The sequence below is a fragment of the Macaca mulatta genome, chromosome 5, assembly GCF_049350105.2.
Source record: "Macaca mulatta isolate MMU2019108-1 chromosome 5, T2T-MMU8v2.0, whole genome shotgun sequence".
NCBI lineage: Eukaryota > Metazoa > Chordata > Mammalia > Primates > Cercopithecidae > Macaca > Macaca mulatta.
This window is the reverse complement of record NC_133410.1, coordinates 159,980,937-160,004,131: the sequence shown is the minus strand read 5'-3', so window position 1 is coordinate 160,004,131 and position 23,195 is coordinate 159,980,937. Positions and strand designations below refer to the sequence as shown.

General features: G+C 41.5%; 1 protein-coding gene and 1 long non-coding RNA gene across 3 annotated transcripts in view; one reads left to right on the top strand and one right to left on the bottom strand.

Moving 5' to 3' along the window:
• Positions 1-2,257, bottom strand: part of FHIP1A (FHF complex subunit HOOK interacting protein 1A) — a 265,000-nt gene extending 262,743 nt beyond the window's left edge. For both annotated transcript variants that reach the window (XM_015139343.3, XM_078002365.1), the window contains exon 1: positions 1,855-2,257. The gene's annotated coding sequence lies outside the window, so the exon portion shown is untranslated. The remainder of the gene's footprint in view (positions 1-1,854) is intronic.
• Positions 2,258-2,353: 96 nt separating this feature from the next.
• On the top strand, positions 2,354-9,682 carry LOC144340853 (uncharacterized). The gene is made up of 2 exons (XR_013417327.1): positions 2,354-3,972; positions 9,485-9,682. It is a non-coding gene; the product is annotated as an uncharacterized LOC144340853 (long non-coding RNA).
• Positions 9,683-23,195: the final 13,513 nt, after the last annotated feature.

Below are 23,195 nucleotides of genomic sequence, written 5' to 3'. Positions count from 1 at the left end.
CTCAGAAGCAATTCTTGTTTTTTCTCATTTTACCTCCATATCTCTACACAACATATTTGTACATCTGCTTCTTGTTTGCACTCATTATCTATCAAGTTCCTATTAAAGAAAGAACTTAGCAAAGAAAGTATTTTGACCCAATCTTGGGAGGCAGAGTACAGAACTGTCCAGCAATGCATTACTCTGACTCTGTAAAAATAAAACACTCCTTTTATTTCTAGTCTTCAAGTCCTCCATTAAAAGTTCTACATAAAGTCTCTACATGAGAGCCAAGAAAAAAGGTAGCTGGGCAGTTGGACCTAAATTTTTAGACCACTCTCAATCACTCTCTGAATCCACTTCAGTGATGTCCAGTTTCTCTGACCCTTTCCAGCCACCCCACACAGTTTAATCCTGTTCCTTGTCCTAGAGGACAAATGATAAATAGGACTCTAAACTTAATTTATTTCAAGACAGGCAAGGACATAATTCTATGAGCTCTGCGGAAAGGGATTAACTGAAGCTAAAAAGGTATCAACCTTTAATTATGAGAAAAGTTACCTAAAGCCAACAAGTATGCTGCATTACAGAGTGAATTTGTGGACTAAATCTCCTGTTCGATTTCTGTCCAAAGAAGACCTTTGAAGTTCTCCAAATGTGGACTTCAGCTGTGGTTCACTACATGTGGACAGCTTCGGGGACAGCATCCTGCCTAGTGCCAGGTGTACAAGTGAACTTGAGGTCAGGCAGGTGACCCTGACAAGCAGGCATGGTACATTAAGGAGAGGAAATCTTTCCTCTCATTAATCAACAGGATAAAGGTGATTAACCAGGAATTATTTTTCAATGACCTATATAATTTCATCAGGGCTGCTATGGCTATTAGCAGGGAGCAGCTGACTTCCTAATGAGATGAATCTGATAGCACAGCCCTTCCAGAGAAGCCAAGGGAGCGAGCCCTATCTATAGGGAAGCAACAACTAGTAGGCACTGTTTACTCCTCCTCCTCCTGAGAGCTGTCTCACCTTCTCAATATTTGGCTCTTTCCCTTCAGGAGGGTTTCCCTGTCCCTGGATGGCTGGGGCTGTAGCATCTGCTGAACAGCGGAAGCTGGATCTGCTGTGAACGGGTGGGTCCAGGAGGCTGGGACAGAACTGGGCTAATTCACCAGACCTGCTCATATGATTCCCAAAGTCCCAAGCCAACAAGGTTACCGCCCCCTGCACCAACACCTCGCTCTAACCAGGCCTGAAATAAGACAGCAGGTAGTTCCTCCCATTCCCTAGCAGAAGTGGAGTTAACAAGGGACCTTTGTTGAGCCAGAGGAAACACAAACACACACACACTATCAATAACAACCACGACTTGAACGGAGTTTCATCAGAGAATTTACGAAATTGAGCAACAGCTACCCAACAAGTAAGTCCTTACACCAGGAAAGGGCTGCAACCCTCAGAGGGGCACCGCCTCTGTCTCCTATGCAAGCAAGGTGATTTACAAGGGAAACCTGAACTGCACATCTCTTTGCCTTTGCCTGTACCTCCCAGAGGACCCAGGGACCAATGAATGGGATGGAGGGCCCTGATGACATCTTCCTTCGTCAAAACAAGCAGGCTCTCTCTATCCGAGGGTCAGTCACCGCGTAACGCCCCGTCCCGGAGCCCGAAACCCTGGGAGTCACCTCCTCCCCCTGGCGCCCCGGCCCGACGCAGCGACCCCGTTTGGAACGTCCCCAGCCTCCCCCCAGCCCAATGCCTGCTCCCCCTGCCCAGCTGGCGGATGCAGAGAAGGGACATTTCGAGTCTCCCTCCTCCTTTAACCCCCTAAAATAAAAGAATCCCTCAAGCGCAAATCTCCGGCCATCACAGCACCTACCTGTCCCCGACCGTGGCTCCTCCTCCCCGAGCAGTGGCGCTCGCTGGACAAGTGTCCTCAGACAGTCCAGAAAGTTTGCGCTGCGGTCCCGGGGACGCCTGCGCTGGACCCCGTGAGGAAAGCGGGGCCGGCTCCTCGCCCCGGGGGCGGCCGCCGCAGGAAAGTCTTGGCCCACGTCCTCTGGGCCCAGCTCAAACTCAAGAGTGCCCGGGAAGAATGTAGGTCGTGAGAAGGTCGGAGCGCAACTTTTCGAGGGTGCGTCAGCCACTGGCTGAGCCGCGTGGGTCATGAGCTCCCCAACGCCTCTCCCTAGTGAGCGCGGGAGGGGCGGGGGCGGGGGCCGGGGCGGTGCAGGGGCCGGGGTGGGGCCCAACCTGCCGGGAGGCCTTGGGGAGAGAGCCCCGGCCCCGCCCCCGCCGCCGCCGGCCCCGCCCCTGCCGCTGGGCCACGCCGCCGCCAGGTGCGCCGGGGACTCAGGCAGCGCCGCGCCGCACGGCCTTCGCCGGTTTCCAAGGTGAAGGAGGAGGAGCCTCTGAGAGAAAGTTTCCACCGAAACTTGAGCTGGGCGCAGTGGAGCACTCGCGCCCTTGGGGGCTAGCGTTTGGCCGGGGCTACACACCCTTTACTCGCGCACGCACACCGCCGTACACAGCACAGTTGTTCACCGTCCCGCCAAAGGCTTGTCTCTCCGGCTCTGCCGAGTGGAAGGAGTCGGACAACGCCGCACGTCACGGGCGTTTCCGATTCCTCGCTTCCCAAAGGTTTGACGGCGGCCACCGGCGCCCCGGCCCAGCTCTGCTTTTCTTTGCTGACTCCTTCCTTGAGGTGTGAACTCTAAAATGCTGACACCGTCCCAAGAGAGCTGAGTGAAGTGAGGCAAACGTTCGCCGGTTGTTCTCCTGACAGACCCCCTGCAGTGGACAGGGGAAATGTGGCCTTGGCCGACGTTAATGAAGTGCCAGGATGGAGGGAGGGGGCCTGCTGATTTGTTCTGTTTTGCTTTTTAAGGGTAACTATAGCGTTACTGGAGTCGTTTGTGGATTTGGGGAGTATGTGGTGCGTGTGTGTGTCACACGTTCACTGGCAACTCCCGCCAACCCCTTCCCAAGAAGTGAAGGCTCTAATGTGGGTAGTTCTACAACAAAGGTGAAACTTCCCCAAATCACGATTCCCCGCAAGATGAGAGAGCAGGTGCAGCATCCATTTCTCCACTACCACGCTTGAGATGGTGGCTTTGGGCACTGCCGGATGCCCCGACATCCTTCCCAGAGCCCAGTTTTCCCACCCGGGCCTGGCCCTGCGCGGCCGCCTGCCTTTGCATCAGAGACCACAGCTGTGCCATTGCCAAGCTGGGCAGCGCCACCTCGCTTCCCCATTTCTCCGTCTCCCACGCCTCTTGCATGCCTGGGTGGCGAAGTGAAGGTTCTGCTTTCAGGACTTTAAATCCCGGAGGAGGAATGAGAAACTTGGTTAATGGGTCTCTTGGCATGTTCATAGCCCTGCGGTTGAAGTGGCTGAAACCTGCGGTGAGCCTCAGTCCAAGCAGCTGGGGCCACACCAGTTTGCAAAGGCGGATGTGGCAGTTTTCCACCGCAGCAGCAGCCTGCTGGCGCCTCATGAGATTCTACGTTGGAGGAAGTATCTTCTTCCCTTCATTCTCGGTGAATGGCATCCAGAGATAACCAGAATCAGGTGTATCTAGTTTCAAGTTCTGTCTTGCAACCGTGATAATTGGAGGATGCAAACTTTACACTTTCTTCTCTAGCTGTCTACCACCACTACTGCGCTTGTGGATGACAGCAGGAACGCCAGGTACTTGCCACAAGTATCTCTCCAGATTCACCAGCCTTTCACCTGTGACAAGCGCCGTCAAGAAGTGGCTCCTAAGTAAAAGCTGGGAAAGAACAAGGAAGACAGAGCTCAGAGTTGAAAGCTGTGAGGTTCTGCACAACAGGTCCCCTTGGCCTGCTGTAACAGTTGGAATGTGGGGGAAGCATTCATTTACTCAACAAATATATACTGAGTGCCTTTTGCGTGCTAGGCACGCATTTAGGGGTTAAGGACACTGCAGAGAGCACAAACAACAATTCCAGCCCTCGTGGAGCTTACCTCTTCCAGGTGGGAAAGACAGATGGTAAATGTATAAGGACAATATATGGACTGCTGTATTACTAGAAATGTTATGGAGAGGCCAGGAGTGTTGTCTCATGCCTGTAATCCCAGCAGCTTGGGAGGCCAAAGGAGGAGGATCTGTTGAGGCCAGAAGTTGGAGACCCAGCCTGGGCAACATAGCAAGACCCCCTATCTACAAAAAGTTTAAAAATTAGCCAGGCGTGGTGGCATGCACTTGTAGTCCTAGCTATCCAGGAGGCTGAGGTGGGAGGATTGCTTGAGTCCACTGCACTCTGGCCTGGGCGACAGAGTGAGACCCTGTCTTGAAAGAAAGAAAGAAAGAAAGAAATGCTGTGGATAAAAATTAAGCAGAGAAGGTACATAAAAAGTATGAGGGGTGCTATGTTCAGAGGTGGGTGGTGATCAAGGAAAGCTTCTGGAGGAGGTAACATTTGAGGAAAGACTTGAGGGAAGATAGGGATATCTGAGCAAACAACTTCCCAGGCAGAAAGCATAGCAAATGCAAAGGCCCTGAGGCAGGCCAGAAGGTGCCATGAAAGAATGGAGAAGATGAAGTCAGAGAAGTGAAAGGTGGGGGTGATGCAGATCAGGTACGGCTTTTACTCTGAGTGAGTTGGTTGGAGCCATTGGAGGATTTTGTGTAGAAAAGTGACATTTTCTGACATTGTGATTGGATCACTTTGACTGCTGGGTTAAGAATACACAGTAGGATGTAAGGGTAGAAGCACAGAGACTGGTTAAGAGGCTACTAAAGTAATCTAGGGTCAGCAGGGTGCGGTCGCTCATGCCTGTAATTCCAGCACTTTGGGAGGCCGAGATGGGCAGATCATGAGGTAAGGAGATCAAGATCATCCTGGCTAACATGGTGAAACCCCGTCTCTACTAAAAATACAAAAAAGTAGCTGGGTGTGGTGGCACGCGCCTGTAGTTCCAGCTACTCAGGAGGCTAAGGCAGGAGAATGGCTTGAACTCGGGAGACGGAGGTTACAGTGAGTGGAGGCTGCAGTGAGCCAAGATCGCACCACTGCACTCCAGGGCAACAGAACAAGACTCCATCTCAAAAAAAGATAATAATAATCGAGGGGCAAGAAGATAGAGATGTGGACCAGAGAAATAGTAGTGGAGATGATAAGCTGATGGTTTCCTCAAATTGAATGTGGGGTATGAAGGAAAGGAGATAAGGAGGACTCTGAGGCTTTTGACCTGGGCAGTGTAAGGATGGAGCTGCTATAACAAAGTTGGAGAAGACTTCAAAAGGAGCAGGTTAAAGTAAAATCAAGGCAGGAAAGGAAAGGCACATAATTTGAATGATCTTCAATTTCTTCAACTTATAAAATGAAGAAAATAATACCTACTTTGTTAAGGTCGTTATAGGATGATATAAATTAGCATAGCGAAGTGTCTAACACAATGCCTAATACATGATAGGCACTTAAGAATGTTAGTTCCCTCTCTACAAATATGAATTTCATTCATATCCATTATGTCCTCTGGGAGTGAAACAGACTCATTCTTTTGAGGAAATAAGTCTTACTAAAGGTAAAGGGGCTGTCTCTTTCTCCCACTCTTGCCATGTGACACTGCCTGCTCTCTCTTTGTCTTCCACCGTGAAGACGGGCATGGTAGCTCACGTGGAAGCTTCCCGAGACCCTCACCCAGAAGCAGATGCTGGAGCCATGCTTGTACAGCTTGCAGAACTGTAAGCCAATTAAAACTCTTTTCTTTATAAATTAAAATAAATAAAAACAAAGGATAACCAAACGTGCTGGTACGGGCCTATAGTCTCAACTGCTTAAGAGGCCAAGGCAGAAGGATCAGTTGAGCCCAGGAGGTCGAGGTTGCAGTGAGCTTTGAGTGCCACTGCACACCAACCTGAGCAACAGAGTGAGACCCTGTCTCTTCTAAAAAGAAAAAAGAAGTTGAAAAATATCTATTACATGGAAATTATAATATATTATTGTATAAAGTGAGCCTAGTATAAAAGTAAGTGTGTAAAGTAAGATTCTCTTCACAAACATTAATAATGATTATATCAGCCAGGCATGGTAGCTCACACCTGTAATCCCAGCACTTTGGGAGGCTGAGGCGGGTGGATCATCTGAGATCAGGAGTTCGAGACCAGCCTGACCAACATGGTGAAACCCCATCTCTACTAAAAGTACAATTAGGCTTCGTGGCGGGCACCTGTAATCCCAGCTACTTGGGAGTCTGAAGCAAGAGAATCACTTGAACCCGGGAGGCGGAGGTCGCAGTGAGCCAAGATCGCACCATTGTACTCCAGCCTGGGCAATAAGAGTGAAACTCCATCTCAAAAAAAATCATAATAATAATAATGATGATTACCTCAATACTAGGATGACAGTTTATTTTTATTCTCTGTGCTTTTCTCTACTTCCAAGTTTTCTACCATAGGAAGGTATCACTTTCTCTTAGGAGTGGAATTGTTGGATGATAGGTTGTATATACAATGAGATTTAGTTGATACTGCCAAACGGTTTTCCAAAGTGGTTATACCAATTTATGCTCCCACTGACAACATGTAAGAATTCCGATTTGGAGCAATGCGTTTTTTAACAGCGTCATCCAGTTAAACAGCAATTGATTTGAACCTACTGCTTTAGAAGTTACAATAATTAATTAAGCAAAAGTTAAAAATAAGCATATTGGTTGTAAATGCATATATTAGCAACATGATAACCTTTTCTAAATCGTGGTTTTTTTTAAATTTATTTCATTTTATTCTTTCTCTTTTGTTTTGTTTTGTTTGAGATGAAGTTTCACTCTTTCGCTCAGGCTAGAGTGCAGTGGTGCGATCTCAGCTCACCACAACTTCCACCTTCCAGTTTCAAGCGATTCTCCTGCCTCAGCCTCCTGAGTAGCTGGGATTGCAGGCATCCGCCATCATGCCCAGCTAATTTTTGTATTTTTAGTTGAGATGGGGTTTCACCACGTTGACCAGGATGGTCTTAAACTGCTGACCTTGTGATCCGCCTGCCTCAGCCTCCCAAAGTGCTGGGATTACAGGCATGAGCCACCATACCTGGCCCCACTTTATTCATTTTTTATACTCTTCAGTTCTGTTATTATAGTACTTTAAAGCAATGAAATTATATTTCTTTATTGTAGAAGCCAGAAAAGGCTCCTCCCTCTTTTCCTTACCACCTTTATTTCCACTTTAAAATGTAATTATATTTGAAATTACATATTTCTCAAATTGTTAAACATGTTAAATACTAGATATTCAGGATTACATGAACAAAGGAGAGAAGTATTTCATCATTCACACACACATGCATACATACACAAATTCTTATTTCACAGAGTTCATAGGACTATAGATCTTAACACTCCTATGAGAAAGTAGACAAAGTGCATCATCTGTATTTAAGAAAAACAGAAGCTAAAATGCAACATAGGGAAGTTGTCCCAGATACGTTGGAATTGAAAATGAAAAGTACATGAAGACATTATCATTTGTAGTCAGATTAAATCTAAATTTAAATTATCTTCTGTAGTTGTTCCTCTTTAGAAAAGAGCTCAAAAGTGAACAGTGTGTATTCTGTTATAATAGTAATCATGCTGTCAAGAAATTCTTTTTTCTAACAAGTACAATTAATAAAAATACATTACCAGAGAGGGTAGTGGCAGAGATTCCCACAATAGTACCCAGTGCTCAGTCTGGTGGAATTGGCAGTACATGCTGCAGTGTTTTTGCCAAATAGTGGTAATAATGGCATGTCCACTGGAGTAGATCTGTAATATGATTGGGTGTTGTTCCCAGTTATAGGGCCGTCAAGTTTACATAACCTCTGTGAACAACTTTATATAAGCTACTTAATATTATAATAAGTTATTTTCTTTTGAATCAGCTGCATATGTTTTCCGCAGTTTGTAGCAGAACTCTTGACAGAGCTATATGTTACATTTATTTTTGTCTGTTTTCAATGGCGAAGACATCAAGTACTATTTTGCAAGGTGGTGGTCGTAGTGGGTGTATTAGTCCGTTCTCACACTGCTATAAAGATACTACCTGAGACTGGGTGATTTATAAAGGAAAGACGTTTAACTGACTTGCAGTTCCACATGGCTGAGGAAGCTTCAGGAAACTTACAATCATGGTAGAAGGTGAAGGGGAAGCAAGCACCTTCTTCACAAGGCAGCAGGAGAATGAGAGTGTGAGCAGGGAGCTGCCAAACATTTTTAAACCATCAGATAATGTGAGAACTCACTCACTACCAGGAAAATAGCATGGGTGAAACCACCCCCGTGATCCAGTCACCTCCCACCAGGTCCCTCCTTTGATACATGGGGACTACAATTCGAGATGAGATTTGGGTGAGGACACAGAGCCAAACCATGTCAGTGGGGATCATTGTGTTGTTATCAAACCTAAAGGGAATACAAGGCAGACACTACTAGTTACCTATTCAATTTCAAGTCTCTATTTTTATCTTTCTACCAGAACGCCACCCCCCCTCCTTTTTTATAGCAGCAAAATGCAACCACCTTTGCAACTGCAGGTAGTTATATGACACAGTCCAAGCCAATGGAATTTAAGAGAATGTTCTTGCATGTACTGTCAGAAAGCCCAGCTGGCTTGGTTCCATGAATCTTTGCCCTTCTTTCCATTCACTTCTTCCTGCCTGGACATTGGTTACCTGGAGAAGCAGAAGCCATCTTGAGATGATTAAAGCACAAGTTAAATGTACAGGATGATGGTGCAGAAAGCCAGAAGGGGCCTCCAGAACATAGCTGTACTGCCCACCTCTAAACTTCCTGCTCTGAGATTAAAAAAAAAAAATCCTTATGTGTTTATACTACTGTTATTTCAGTTTCTTTTAAGTATAGCAAACACATTCAAATAATACAGCATCTGAAGTTTTTGGTTTTGTTTTTAAATTTTTTTTTAGGGACGGATTCTGGCTGTGTTGCCCAGGCTAGGTGTAGTGGCTATTCTTCTTAGGTGCAATCATAGCTCACTACAGCCTCTAACTGGCCTCAAGCAATCCTCCCACCTCAGCTTCCAAGGTAGCTGAGATTACAGGAGAGCACCACACTAAAGTTTCTGTTAAATATAATGTTTGCTGTAGATTTTTAGTTGATGTCCTCTGTTAGATTGAAAACCTTCCTTTATTTTCCTGTGAAATTTCTAAGAGATTTTTAAATCATGAACTAGTATTAAACTTTATAAAATTATTTTTCTGTGTCTGAGATGATCATGTGATTATTTTTCCTATTTATATCCCTTGATGTGATGATTTTTATTGTAGATCTTCCTACGTTGAACCAAATTTACATTGTTTGTATTAACCTTATTTAAGTATAATATATTTTTAGTAGGGTATTAGACTCTGTTACCTAACATTTTACTTGGAATTATTTTGCATCTATGTTCATAAGTAAAATAGGCCTTTTTTCTTTATGTGACTAGGTATCAACATTATATTGGCCTTATAAATTATGTTGAACACTTTACCTATTTTTTCTATTTTTCTAGAGCAATTTGTATCATAGGAATCATCAAGCAATAAGATGCGGGGAAAACTCTGGATACTACATACCCAAAGTTGAATACATTTTTCTTCTAACTGTTTGAAACTTTTAATGCACATAAAGACAAGTACACATATTGTAAGTATATAGTTCAGTTTATTTCCACAAACTGAATAAACTCATGTAACCAGCACCCAGAAAATGGAATCTGGAAGCTTTCTTGTGTCCGCTTCCAATCACTATTTCCCCTCAAGGTTAATCCTGACTTCTAACTGCATAGATTTGTTTTGTCTATTTTAGTACTTTATATAACTAGAATAATAGAATAGATACTCTTTTGTATCCGTCTCTCTGGTGCTTGTTTGTTAGATTCATCCATATTGTTGATATGCTTATTGCTAGTTTATTATTGCTGCATATAATATTTCATTGGGTAAATATTCCATGAATTAGTTATCCATTACTACTTATAAGTGTACAGCTCAGCTTATTTTCATAAGCTGAATAGACCCATGTAATTGATGGTTGTTTGGTGACAGAGAGAAGGGGTTTTTTTTTTAATCTTTTAAAATGCATGGCAAGAAAGTAGAATTACTTAAGTACTAAAAAACAATAAGAAGTGGGAAATTAAAATGGTATAGCTACTTTGGAAAACTGTCTAATAGTTCCTGAAATGATTAAACATAGAGTTACTATATGACCCAGCAATTGCACTCATAGGCATATATGCAAGACAAAACATATGTCCACACAAAAACTTGCACATAAATATTCATAGCAGCATTAGCCATAATATCTAAAGGGTGAAAATAATCCAGATGTCCAACAACTGATGAATGATTAAACAAAATGTGGTATATCCATATAATGGAATATTATTTGGCCATAAAAAGGAATGAAGTGGCCAGGTGCCGTGGCTCACACCTGTAATCTAGCACTTTGGGAGGCCAAGGCAGGTGGATCACTTGAGGTCAGGAGTTCACAACCATCCTGGCCAACATGGTGAAATGACATCTCTACTAAAAATACAAAAATTAGCCAGGTGTTGTGGTGGGTCCCTGTAATCCCAGCTATTTGGGAGACTGAGGCAGGAGAATTGCTTAAACCCGGGAAGCAAAGGTTGCAGTGAGCCAAGATCGCATCGCTATACTCCATCTTGGTTGACAGAGCAAGACTCCATTTCAAAAAAAAAAATGAAATATTAATAGGATATACACTGCAATATTGATGAAGCTTGAAAATAGTATGTTACATAGAAGAAGCCAGGTATGGAAGATATTATTGTATGGTTCCATTTATATGAAACGTCCAGAATCAAAATAGACAAATTCGTACAGGCAGAAAGAGGCTTGGGGAGTTAGAGAGGGGAATGGGGCATGACTGCTAATGGATACAGATTTCTTTCTGGTGTCATGAAAATGCTCTGGAATTAGATAGTATTGATGGTTCTACATGTAAATATACTAAAACCTCTCAATGCATACTTTTAAAAAGATGACTTTTACAGTATATGAAATATCTGTCCCTTTTTTTTAAAGGAAAGTAGAATAAAAGAGTGCCAGAGCTGGCACTTGTCTGGAAATTATCCACTGATCCCTGGTGGCCTACAACCTGGGTTACAATGGGTTATAAATGAAGGGACAGGAGACAAACCTTTCGAGGAAGACACTAGGAGAAGGGGGGTGGCAATGGAATCCATGGAGGAAGACAGTGAAGATATGTGCTTTTTTGAGCCTTGGCTCTGGGTGGAATGATTTTTTTAAAAAAGTTTCCCCTGAAAATCACTAACCCCACACCTAATTTGGAGCCAAAATTAATATTATCTATGTGGTCCAAAAATACTCCAAAAGTTTAGATCAGATGGGTCCTGGATTGGTTGTACCTCTAGATGCCCAGTCGGCACAACAAACACAAATCTTGTTGAGGAATGCATTTTAAATCCAGTCTTCAAAGTGTTGCCACAGATAAGTATGCAAAGAAATTGAATATTATACTTTTCCTTTGGATTTCAGTTTAATCCTGGCTGTTTTAGGAATTTTTTATTGACAGAGCTGTTTAAATCTACCTTTTTGTTATTAATTACTTATTCTAGTGTTTTGTTGTCAGAGAACATACTCTATGTGATGCTAATTATTTGGAGTTTATAGAGGCTTCTTTTGTAACCTAGTCCATAATCAATTAATATAAATGTTCCATGGGTGCTTTAAAAATAGATTTTTTTTAATAGATATTTTTTAGAAATTGATATTTTAAATTTTTTTAAAAATAGATATTTTTAAAAATTGATATTTAAAAAATAGATATTTTTTATTTATATGTTTTTAAAATTGATATTTTTTAAAGCACCCATGGAACATTTATTTTAATCGATTATGCATTTATATTATGGATTTATAGTATGCATTTTTATTAATTGATTATGCATTTATACTTATTGATTACAGATGTGAGCACAGTGCTATTACACCTGTAATCTCAGCACTTTGGGAGGCCAAGGTGGTTGAATCACTTGAGCCCAGGAGTTTAAGACCAGCCTAGACAACATGGTAAAACCCCATTTCGACAAAAAAAAAAATACAAAAATTTTCTGGGCATGGTGGTGCACACCTGTAGTCCTAGCTACTTAGGAGGCTGAGGTGGGAGGATTGCTTGAGCCCAGGAAATTGAGGCTGTACACTGTGACTGTGCCACTGCACTCCAGCCTGGGTCACAGAGCAAGATACTCTCTCTTTAAAAAAAAAAAAAAAAGAAAGATTATTAGCTTTTTGGGTGTGCAAAGTTAAACACATAGAACAATAGAAGATGAAATATATTAGTCTTGTACATTTTGTGTGCTTATTTTGTATCTGCCTTATCAAAAAATTTTAAAGGTGTCTTGTTAGATATTACCATGTATTATTGTTGATTTTTAAAAATTTTCCCCAGTAGTCTACTGGTCCTTGCTCCCTGTACTTTGAATGTATATTTGATATAATTTGGATGTTTGTCCCTTCTACATCTCATGCTGAAATGTAATCCCCGATGTTGGAAGTGGAGCCTGGTGGGAGGTGTTTGGGTTATGGGGGTAAATCCCTCATTAATGGTTTGGTGCTGTCCTCGCAGTAATGAATGAGTTCTCACTCTATGAGTTCACATGAGATCTGATTGTTTAAAACAGCCTGGCACTTCCTCCCTCTCTCACTTGCTCCTTCTCTCACCATGTAACACGCTGGTTCCCCTTCACCTTCTGCCATGATTGTAAGCTTCCTGAGGCCCTCACCAAAAGCAAATGCTAGCACTATGCTTTATGTACAGCCTGAAGAACCACAAGCTAATTAAAGCTCTTTTCTTTATAAATTACCCAGCCTCAGGTATTTCTTTATAGCAACACAATTGGACTAATACAATATTGTTTAGTGCATATTTATTCCATCATTAGTGTTTATGATATATTGACTTTTTTTTTTTTTTCCCCGAGACGGAGTCTCGCTCTGCCGCCCAGGCTGGAGTGTAGTGGCAGCGATCTTGGCTCACTGCAAGCTCCGCCTCCCAGGTTCACGCCATTCTCCTGCCTCAGCCTCCCAAGCAGCTGGGACTATAGGCGCCTGCCACCATGCCTGGCTAATTTTTTGTATTTTTAGTAGAGATGAGGTTTCACCGTGTTAGCCAGGATGGTCTCGATCTTCTGACCTCGTGATCCGCCCCCCTCAGCCTTCCAAAGTGTTGGGATTACAGGTGTGAGCCACCGCGCCTGGCTGACCTTTTTTTTTTTCCCCCAATATGCAGTAACCCACTTTATTCTTTGTATTAGTGCTCTCCATGAAAACAGAACCAACTGGATGTGCGTATACATAGAAAGAGATGTATTATAAGGAATTAGCTCATGCGATTATGGACACTGTCAAGTCCAAATCTACTGTATAGGCCAGAAGTCTATAGCTAGGGGAGCAGATAAAGTCCAGCAGGCAGAGAATTTCCTCTTGCTTGGAAAGGCTGGTCTTTTTGTTCTATCCAGACCTGCAACTGATTAGATGACGTTCACCCACGTTATGGAGGGCAATCTGCCCCACCCAAAGTTTACCAATCTAAATGTTCATCTCATCCAAATACCCTCCAAGTTGAAACATAAAATTAACTATCACATCCCTTGTAACTTGTTTTTTGCCTTAAATTCAAACTGTATATTACAATTATTACCCCAGTTCTCTTCTGGTTCATATTTTGCTGGTTTGCATTTTCTATACTTATTTTTTGCCTTTCTTGAACTGTTTATTTTATGTCTATCCTCTGTAAATGACATATTGCTACATCTAATTTTTAGAAATACATTCTGAGATTTTCAGGTTATGATGCAAAAGTTTAATCTACTCTATATATTCTAATTTCTGATATATCGGCACTCCATTTGCCATCTTTTTCAAGTTTTATTTTTGCTATACTTTCTTTTTTGCCTACATTTGATAGATCAGATTTTCTTCTGCTTGTTTAAAATTTATGTGTTTTGTTTCTATTCTTCAGGTAGCAATCCCTAACTTTTTTTTTTTTTTTTTTTTTTTTGAGACAAGGTGTCACCCTGTCACCCAGGCTGGAGTGTAGTGGCACAATCATCACTCACTGCAGCCTCAAACTCCCAGGCTCAAGCAATCCTCCCACCTCAGTCTCCTTAGTAGCTGGGACTACAGACATGTGCCACCATACCCAGCTAAATTTTTTGAAGTTTTTTGTAGAGATGGGGCAGTAGCCCAGGCTGATCTCAAACTCCTGGGCTCAAGTGAACCTCTCGCCTCAGCCTCCCAAAGTGTAGTGCTGGGATTACAGGTGTGAGCCACCACATCTGGCCCTAACTCACCGAGGATCATATTTACACTTATTTTTCCTTATCAATGTCTAAAGTTTAGCAACTCTTACCTCTCTCTAGATTCTCTATTCATACTTCATCTTCCACCGTCAGTGGGGATTTTTCAATTTTATTTTTTAGTGTTACATAATAATTACACATATTTGTGGGATGCATGTGATGTTTTGATACATGCATACAATGCGTAATGATCAAATCAGAATAATTAGGATATCTGTCACCTCAAATATTTATCATTTATTTGTGTTGAGAACATTTCAAATCTTCTAGCTATTTTGAAATATATAATAAGTTATTGTTAGCTATAGTCACCCTACTACGATATTGAACGCTAGAACTTATTCCTTATATCTAACTGTATTTTTGTACCCATTAACTAATCTCTCTTCATCCCCCATACCCCATTTCCCTCATAGCCTCTGGTAATGGTCATTCTACTTTCTACCTTCATGGGATCAACATTGTTAGCTCCCACATGTAAGTGAAAACATGCAGTATTTCTTTTTGTGCCTGGCTTATTTCACTTAATGTAATGTCCTCTGGTTCTATCCATGTTGAAGCAAATCACATAATTTATTCTTTTTTATTGCTGGGTCATAGTCTATTGTGTATATAAACCACATTTTCCTTATTCATTCAACTACTGATGGGTGCTTAGGTTGCTTTCATATCTTGGCTATTGTGAATAGTGTTGCAATAACCATGTAGTGCAGATATCTCTTTGATATATTGATTTTCTTTCTTTGGAATATATACCCAGAAGTAGAATTGCTGGGTCATATGGTAGGCCGATTTTTAGTTTTTTGAGGCACCTCCATACTGTGTTTCATAGTGGCCATACTAGTTTACATTCCCACCAACAATGTACTGGTGTTCCCCTTTCTCCATAACCTCATCAGCATGTTTTTTTGTTTGTTTGTTTGTTCTGTGTTGTTTTGTTTTTGAGACAGTCTCACCCTGTCGCCCAGGCTGGAGTGCAGTGGCACAATCTCAGCCCACTGCAAGCTCTGCCTCCTGGGCTCAAGCCATTCTTGTGCCTCAGCCTCCCAAGTAGCTGGAATTACAGGCATGCGCCACCACACCCAGCTTATTTTTGTAATTTTACTAGAAACGAGGTTTCACCTTATTGGCCAGGCTGGTCTCGAACTCCTGACCTCAAGGGATCCACCTGCCTTGGCCTCCCAAGGTCCTGGTGGCTCAGGCATGAGCCACCACGCCCAGAAGCATTTGGTTTTTCAATAAATATAATTTCCATTTTTATTCAGGATTAGATTAGATTTAGATTCAGGGAGCACATGTGCAGGTTTGTTACTTGGGTATATTGTATGATGTTGAGGTTTGGGGTGTGAATGTTCCCATCACTCAGGTAGCGAGTATGGTAACCAATAGTTAGTGTTTGAACCCTTCCCCCTCCTTCCTCTAGAAGTCCCCGGTGTCTATTGTTGCCATCTTTATGTCCATGAGTACCCAATGTTTTGCTTCGACTTACAAGTGAGAACATGCTGTGTTTGGTTTTCTGTTCTTGGATTAATTTGCTTACGATGTGGCCTCCAGCTCCATCCATGTTGCCACAAAGGACATAATTTTATTCTTTTTATGACTGCATAGTATTCCATGGTGTATATGTGCCACATTTCCTTTATCCAGTCCACCACTAATGAGCACCATGGTTGATTCCATGTCTTTGCTATTGTGAATAGTGCTGTAGTGGAACATATGGGTGCATGTGTCTTTTTGGAAAAATCGTTTATTTTCTTTTGGATATATACCCAGTAATGGGATTGCTGGATCAAATGGTAGTTCTATTTTAAGTTCTTTGAGGACTCTCCAAACTGCTTTCCACGGTAGCTGAACTAATTTACATTCCCACCAACAGTGTATAAGCATTCCCTTTTCTCTGCAGCCTTGCCAACATCTGTCGTTTTTTGACTTTTTAATAATTGCCATTATGACTGGTGTGAGATGGTATCTCATTGTGGTTTTGATTTGCATTTCTCTTATGATTAGTTACTTTGAGCATTTTTTCATGTTGTTTGGCCACTTTTATGTCTTCTTTTGAGAAGTGTCTGTTCATGTCTTTTGCCCACTTTTTAATGGGGTTGTTTCTTGTTGAATTATTTAAGTTCCTTATAGAGTCTAGATATTAGATCTTTGTCAGATGTATGTTTGTGAATATTTTCTCTCATTCTGGAGGTTGTTTACTGTATTGATAATTTATTTTGCTGAACAGAAGCTTTTTAGTTTTGTTCTAACTTGTCAATTTTTGCTTTTGTTGCAATTGCTTTTGGGGACTTAGTCATAAATTATTTCACAAGGTTGCTGTCCAGAATGGTGTTTCCTAGGTTTTCTTCTAGAATTCTTATAGTTTGACATCTTTTTTTTTCTTTTTTTTTTTTTTTTTTTTGAGATGTAGTCTCGCTCTGTCGCCCAGGCTGGAGTGCAGTGGTGCGATCTCAGCTCACTGCAAGCTCTGCCTCCCGGGTTCCTGCCATTCTCCTGCTTCAGCCACCCGAGTAACTGGGACTACAGGCGCCCACCACCATGCCTGGCTAATTTTTTTTTTTTTTGTATTTTTTAGTACAGACGGGGTTTCACCATGTTAGCCAGGATGGTCTCGATCTCCTGACCTCGGGATCCACCGGCCTCAGCCTCCCAAAGTGCTAGGATTACAGGCGTGAGCCACCACGCCCAGCCTATAGTTTGACATCTTACATTTAAATCTTTAATCCATCTTGAGTTAATTTTTGTATGTGGTGAAAGTTAGGGGTCCAGTTTCATTCTTCTGCACATGGCTACCACCTAACCCAGCACCATTTATTGAATAGAGAGCCTTTTCTCCGTTGTTTTTTTCTTTTGAGACAGGATCTCACTCTGTCACCCAGACAGGAATGCAGTGGCATGATCACAGCACACTGGGCTCAGTATGCCTCAGCCTCCTGGGCTCAAGCAATCTATCAACCTCAGCCTTTCAACTAGCTGGGACCCTAGGCAAGTGCCACTACACCTGGCTTTTTTTTTTTTTTTTTTTTTTTTTTTTTTTTTTTTTTTTGTAGAGAAAAGGTCTCACTCACTACATTGCCATTGCCCAGGCTGGTCTTGAACTCCTGATGTCAAGCCAACCTTCTGCCTCAGTGTCCCAAAGTACTGAGATTACAGATGACAGCCACCACACCTGGCCCCTATTGCTTATTTTTGTCAACATTGTCAAAGACCAGAAGGCTGTAGGTGTGTGGCTTGATTTCTGGGTTCTCAGTTCCATTTTATTGGCCTATGTGTCTGTTTTACTATGAGTACTATGCTGTTTAGGTTACTGTAGCCTTATAGTATAGTTTGAAGTTGGGTAATGTGATGCCTCAAGCTTGGTTCTTTTTGCTTAGAATTGATTTGCTATTCAGGCTCCTTTTTGGTTCCATATGAATTGTAGAATAGTTTTTCCTAGTTCTGTGAAAAGTGACATTCGTAATGTCAACATGGTAGGGATCATGTTGAATCTGTAGACTGCTTTGGGCAGCATAGCCATTTTAATAATATTGATTCTTCCAATCCATGAGAATGATATGTTTTTTCCATTTGCTTGTGTAATCTATTATTTTTTTTTTTGACAGTGTTTTGTAGTTCTCCTTATAGAGATCTTTCATCTCCTTTGTTCATTGTATTCCTAGGTACTTTATTTTTTGTGTGGCTATTGTAAATGGGATTGCATTCTTGATTTGGCTCTCAGCTTGAACATTATTGGTGTATGGAAATGCTACTGGTTTTTATAGATTGATTTTGTGTACTGAAACTTTGCTGAAGTCATTTTGTAAATCAATTCCAGGAGCCTTTTAGTGGAGTCTTTAGGGTTTTCTAGGTACAGAATCATAACATCACTGAAGACAAAAAGTTTGATTTCTTTTTGTTGTATTTGAATATTTTTTTCTTTTTTTCTTTTGCCTGGTTGCTCTGGCTAGGACTTACTCCTATGTTGAATAGGAGTGGTGAAAATGGGCATCCTTGTCTTGATCCAGGTCTCAAGGGGAATGCTTCCAGTTTTTGCCCATTCAGTATAATGTTGGCTGTGGGTTTGTCATATCATTTTGAGGTATGTTTCTTTGATTCCTAGTTTGTTGAGGGTTTTTATCATGAAGGGATGTTGGATTTTATCATAGACTTTTTCCCACACCTATTGAGATGATCACATGGTTTTTGTTTTTAATTCTGTTTCATGTGGTGAAACTTACTGATTTGCATATGTTGAACTCACCTTGCATCCCAGGAATGAAGCCTACTTGATCATAGTGAATTAACTTTTTCATATGCTGCTGGATTTGTCGTATTTTGTTGAACATTTTTGTGTCTGTGTTCATTAGGGATATTGGCATGAATTTTTTTTTTTCATTGTGTCTTTTTGATAATAGTTATTTTAACTGGGGTGAGATAATATCTCACTGTGGTTTTGATTTGCATTTCCCTGATCATTAGTGATGTTGAGCATTTTTTAATATACCTGTTGGCCATTTTATGTCCTCTTTTGTAAAAATATCTATTCATATAATTTGATTATTTTTAAATCAAATTATTATTATTGTTATTGTTATTATTATTTGTTATTGAGTTGTTTGAGCTCTTTACATATTCTGGTTCTTAATCTCCTGTCAGATGAATAGCTCCTTACATATTCTGGTTCTTAATCTCCTGTCATATGTATATACATATATAGTATTTTATATGTATTTATAAGTATTTTCTCTTATTCTGCAGATTGTCTCTTCACTGTGTTGATTATTTCCTTTGTTGTGCAGAAGCATTTTAACTTGATATAATCTTATTTGTCTATTTTAGCTTTTGTTGCCTATAGTTTTGATGTCTTACCCAAACAATCTTTGTGCAGACCAATATCCTGAAGGATTTCTCCAATGTTTTCTTCTAGTAATTTCATAGTTTCAGGCCTTACATTTAAGTCTTTAATCGATCTTTATTTGATTTTTGTATATGTTAAAACATAGGGGTCTAATTCATTCTTCTGCATATGGATGTTCAGTTTTCCAAGCACAATTTACTGAAAAGAGTATCCTTTCCTCAATGTGTATTTTTGGCATCTTTCTCAAAAACGAGTTGGCTATTAATGCACAGATTTATTTCTGAGTTCTCTATTCTGTTCCATTGCTCTATGTGTCTGTTTTTATGCCAGTACCATGCTTTTTTTGTTTCTGTAGCTTTTTAGTATATTTTGAAGTTTGGTAGTGTGATACCTCCAACTTTGTTCCTTTTTGCTCAGGAACAACTTTGTTTCTTTTTGCTCGGGGTCTTTTATGGTTTCATACAAATTTTAGAATTGCCTTTCTATTTCTGTGAAAAATGTCATTGGTATTTTGATAGGGATTTCATTGAATCTGTAGGTTGCTTTGGGTAGTATGGACATTTTAACAATATTAGTACTTCCAATCCATAAGCATTAGATATCTTTCCTTTGTGTGTGTGTGTCCTCTTTAATGTTTTTCATCAGTGTTTTATAGTTTGCCTTGTAGAGATCTTTCACTTCTTTGGTTAAATTTATTCCTGCATATTTTTTTTGTAGCTATTGTAAATAGGATTGCTTTCTTGATTTCTTTTTTAGATTGTTCACTGTTGATGTAGATAAATGCTACTGATTTTTGTCGATTTGGTATCCCGCATCTTTACTGAATTCATTTATCAGCTAATTCCAGGTTGTTTTTGTTTCAGATGCCAGTCCTTTCTGACATCTCCAAAATTTTTTGTGCATGAGCAGGAGCCAGAGCCATGCTTATTTCACCATCTTACTTGAAACCAGAAGTCTCTGGTGTAATGCATAAAACATTCATGCAAAGACGTTTACATAATTATGAATACATGCCTCAAGAATAAGTGGTATGCCATATATTTGTGTGTGCATGTGTGATGTGTATGTATATACATATATAGTATATATATATGTATATGTATACATACATATTTATTTTCTTTTTCTTTTTCTTTTTTTTTTTTTTTTTTTTTTTTTGAGATGGAGTCTCACTCTGTCACCCAGGCTGGAGTACAGTGGTGCAATTTTGGCTCATCTCCACCTCCCAGACTCGAGCAATCCTCCCACCTCGGCCTCCCTAATAACTGGGACCCCAGGTGCGTGCCACCACACCCAGCTAATTTTTTGTATTTTTGGTAGAGATGGGATTTCACCATGTTGCCCAGGCTGGCCTCAAGCTCCTGAGCTCAAGCGATCCACCTGCCTTGGCTACCAAAGTGCTGGGATTACAGGCATGAGCCATTGCGCCCAACCATTTGTTTATTATTTATTTTTTTATTTATTTATTTTCTTCCTTCCTTTCTTCTTTGCTCCCTTTTCTTCCAAACATTGCATTAGGCCTTAAGAGAGCCATAAAAATGAACACAATATTATCTTTACCATCATAATCCAGTAAGGAAAATAAACTGTCTAATCACTATACACAAGGAATAATATGAATTAGAGTTATAAGCAATTTTTTAAAAGGGAGCAATTTGTCTGGGGCTAAGACTGGGAAGACCTAATAGAATAGTATTTGACCAAAATCTGATGGACTTTATAGATTTTCAACAGGTCAAGATTGGAAAAGAAAGTGTTTCCTGTTTAAAAGAAATATCAAGATCCCAGAGCAAGATGGCCGAATAGGAGCAGCTCCAGCCTCCAGCTCCCAGCACGAGCGACAGAGAGGACGGGTGATTTCTGCATTTTCAACTGAGGTACCGGGTTCATCTCACTGGGGAGTGCCGGACAATCGGTACTGGTCAGCTGGTACAGCCCAACCAGCGAGAGCTGAAGCAGGGCGAGCCATCGCCTCACCTGGGAAGTGCAAGGGGGAAGGGAATCCCTTTTCCTAGCCAAGGGAAACTGAGACACACAACACCTGGAAAATCAGGTAACTCCCACCCTAATACTGTGCTTTACCAAGGGTCTTAGCAAACGGCACACCAGGAGATTATATCCCACACCTGGATGGGAGGGCCCCATGCCCACAGAGCCTCCCTCGTTGCTAGCACAGCAGTCTGAGATCTAACTGCAAGGCAGCAATGAGGCTGGGGGAGGGGTGCCCGCCATTGCTGAAGCTTAAGTAGGTAAACAAAGCTGCCGGGAAGCTCAAACTGGGTGGAGCCCACTGCAGCTCAAGGGGGCCTGCCTGTCTCTGTAGACTCCATCTCTGGGGACAGGGCATAGCTAAACAAAAAGCAGAAAAAACCTCCGCAGAGGTAAATGACCCTGTCTGACAGCTTTGAAGAGAGCAGTGGATCTCCCAGCACAGAGATTGAGATCTGAGAACGGACAGACTGCCTGCTCAAGTGGGTCCCTGACCCCTGAGTAGCCTAACTCGGAGACATCCCCCACTAGGTGCAAACCAACACCTCACACCTCACATGGTGGGGTACACCCCTGAGATGAAGCTTCCAGAGCAAGAATCAGACAGCAACGCTCGCTGTTCAGCAATATTCTATCTTCTGCAGCCTCTGCTGCTGATACCCAGGCAAACAGGGTCTGGAGTGGACCTCAAGCAATCTCCAACAGACCTACAGCTGAGAGTCCTGACTGTTAGAAGGAAACTAACAAACAGAAAGGACACCCACACCAAAATCCCATCAGTTTGTCACCGTCATCAAAGACCAAAGACAGATAAAACCACAAAGATGGGAAAAAAGCAGGGCAGAAAAGCTGGAAATTCAAAAAATCAGACTGCATCTCCCCCTCCAAAGGAATGCAGCTCATCACCAGAAACAAATCAAAGCTGGATGGAGAATGACTTTGACGAGTTGAGAGAAAAAGGCTTCAGTCAATCAAACTTCTCAGAGCTAAAGGAGGAACTATGTAACCAGTGCAAAGAAACTAAAAATCTTGAAAAAAGAATGGAAGAATAGATAACTAGAATAATCAATGCAGAGAAGGCCATAAACGAACTGACAGAGATAAAAATCCTGATATAAGAAATACGTGACAAATGCACAAGCTTCAGTAACCAACTCGATCAACTGGAAGAAAGAGTATCAATGATTGAAGATCAAATGAATGAAACGAAGTGAGAAGAGAAATGTAGATAAAAAAGAGGAAAAAGAAATGAACAAAGCCTCCAAGAAATATGGGATTATGTGAAAAGACCAAATCTATGTCTGATTGGTGTGCCTGAAAGTGAGTGGGAAAATGGAACCAAGTTGGAAAACACTCTGCAGGATATCATCCAAGAGAACTTCCCCAACCTAATAAGGCAGGCCACATTCAAATTCAGGAAATACAGAGAATGCCACAAAGATACTCCTTGAGAAGAGCAACTCCAAGACACATAATTGTCAGATTTATCAAAGTTGAAATGAAGGAAAAAAATATTAAGGGCAGCCAGAGAGAAAGGTCGGGTTACCCACAAAGGGAAGCCCATCAGACTAACAGCAGATCTCATGGCAGAAAGTCTCCAAGCCAGAAGAGAGTGGGGGCCAATATTCAACGTTCTTAAAGAAAAGAATTTTCAACCCAGAATTTCATATCCAGCCAAACTAAGTTTCATAAGTGAAGGAGAAATAAAATCCTTTACAGACAAGCAAATGCTTAGAGATTTTGTCAACACCAGGCCTGCCCTACAAGAGACCCTGAAGGAAGCACTAAACATGGAAAGGAACAACCGGTACCAACCACTGCAAAAACATGCCAAAATGTAAAGACCATCGATGCTAGGAAAAAACTGCATCAACTAACAAGCAAAATAACCAGCTAATATCACAATGACAGGATCAAGTTCACACATAACAATATTAACCTTAAATGTAAATGGACTAAATGGTCCAATTAAAAGAGACAGACTGGCACATTGGATAAAGAGTCAAGACCCATCAGTTTGCTGTATTCAGGAGACCCATCTCACGTGCA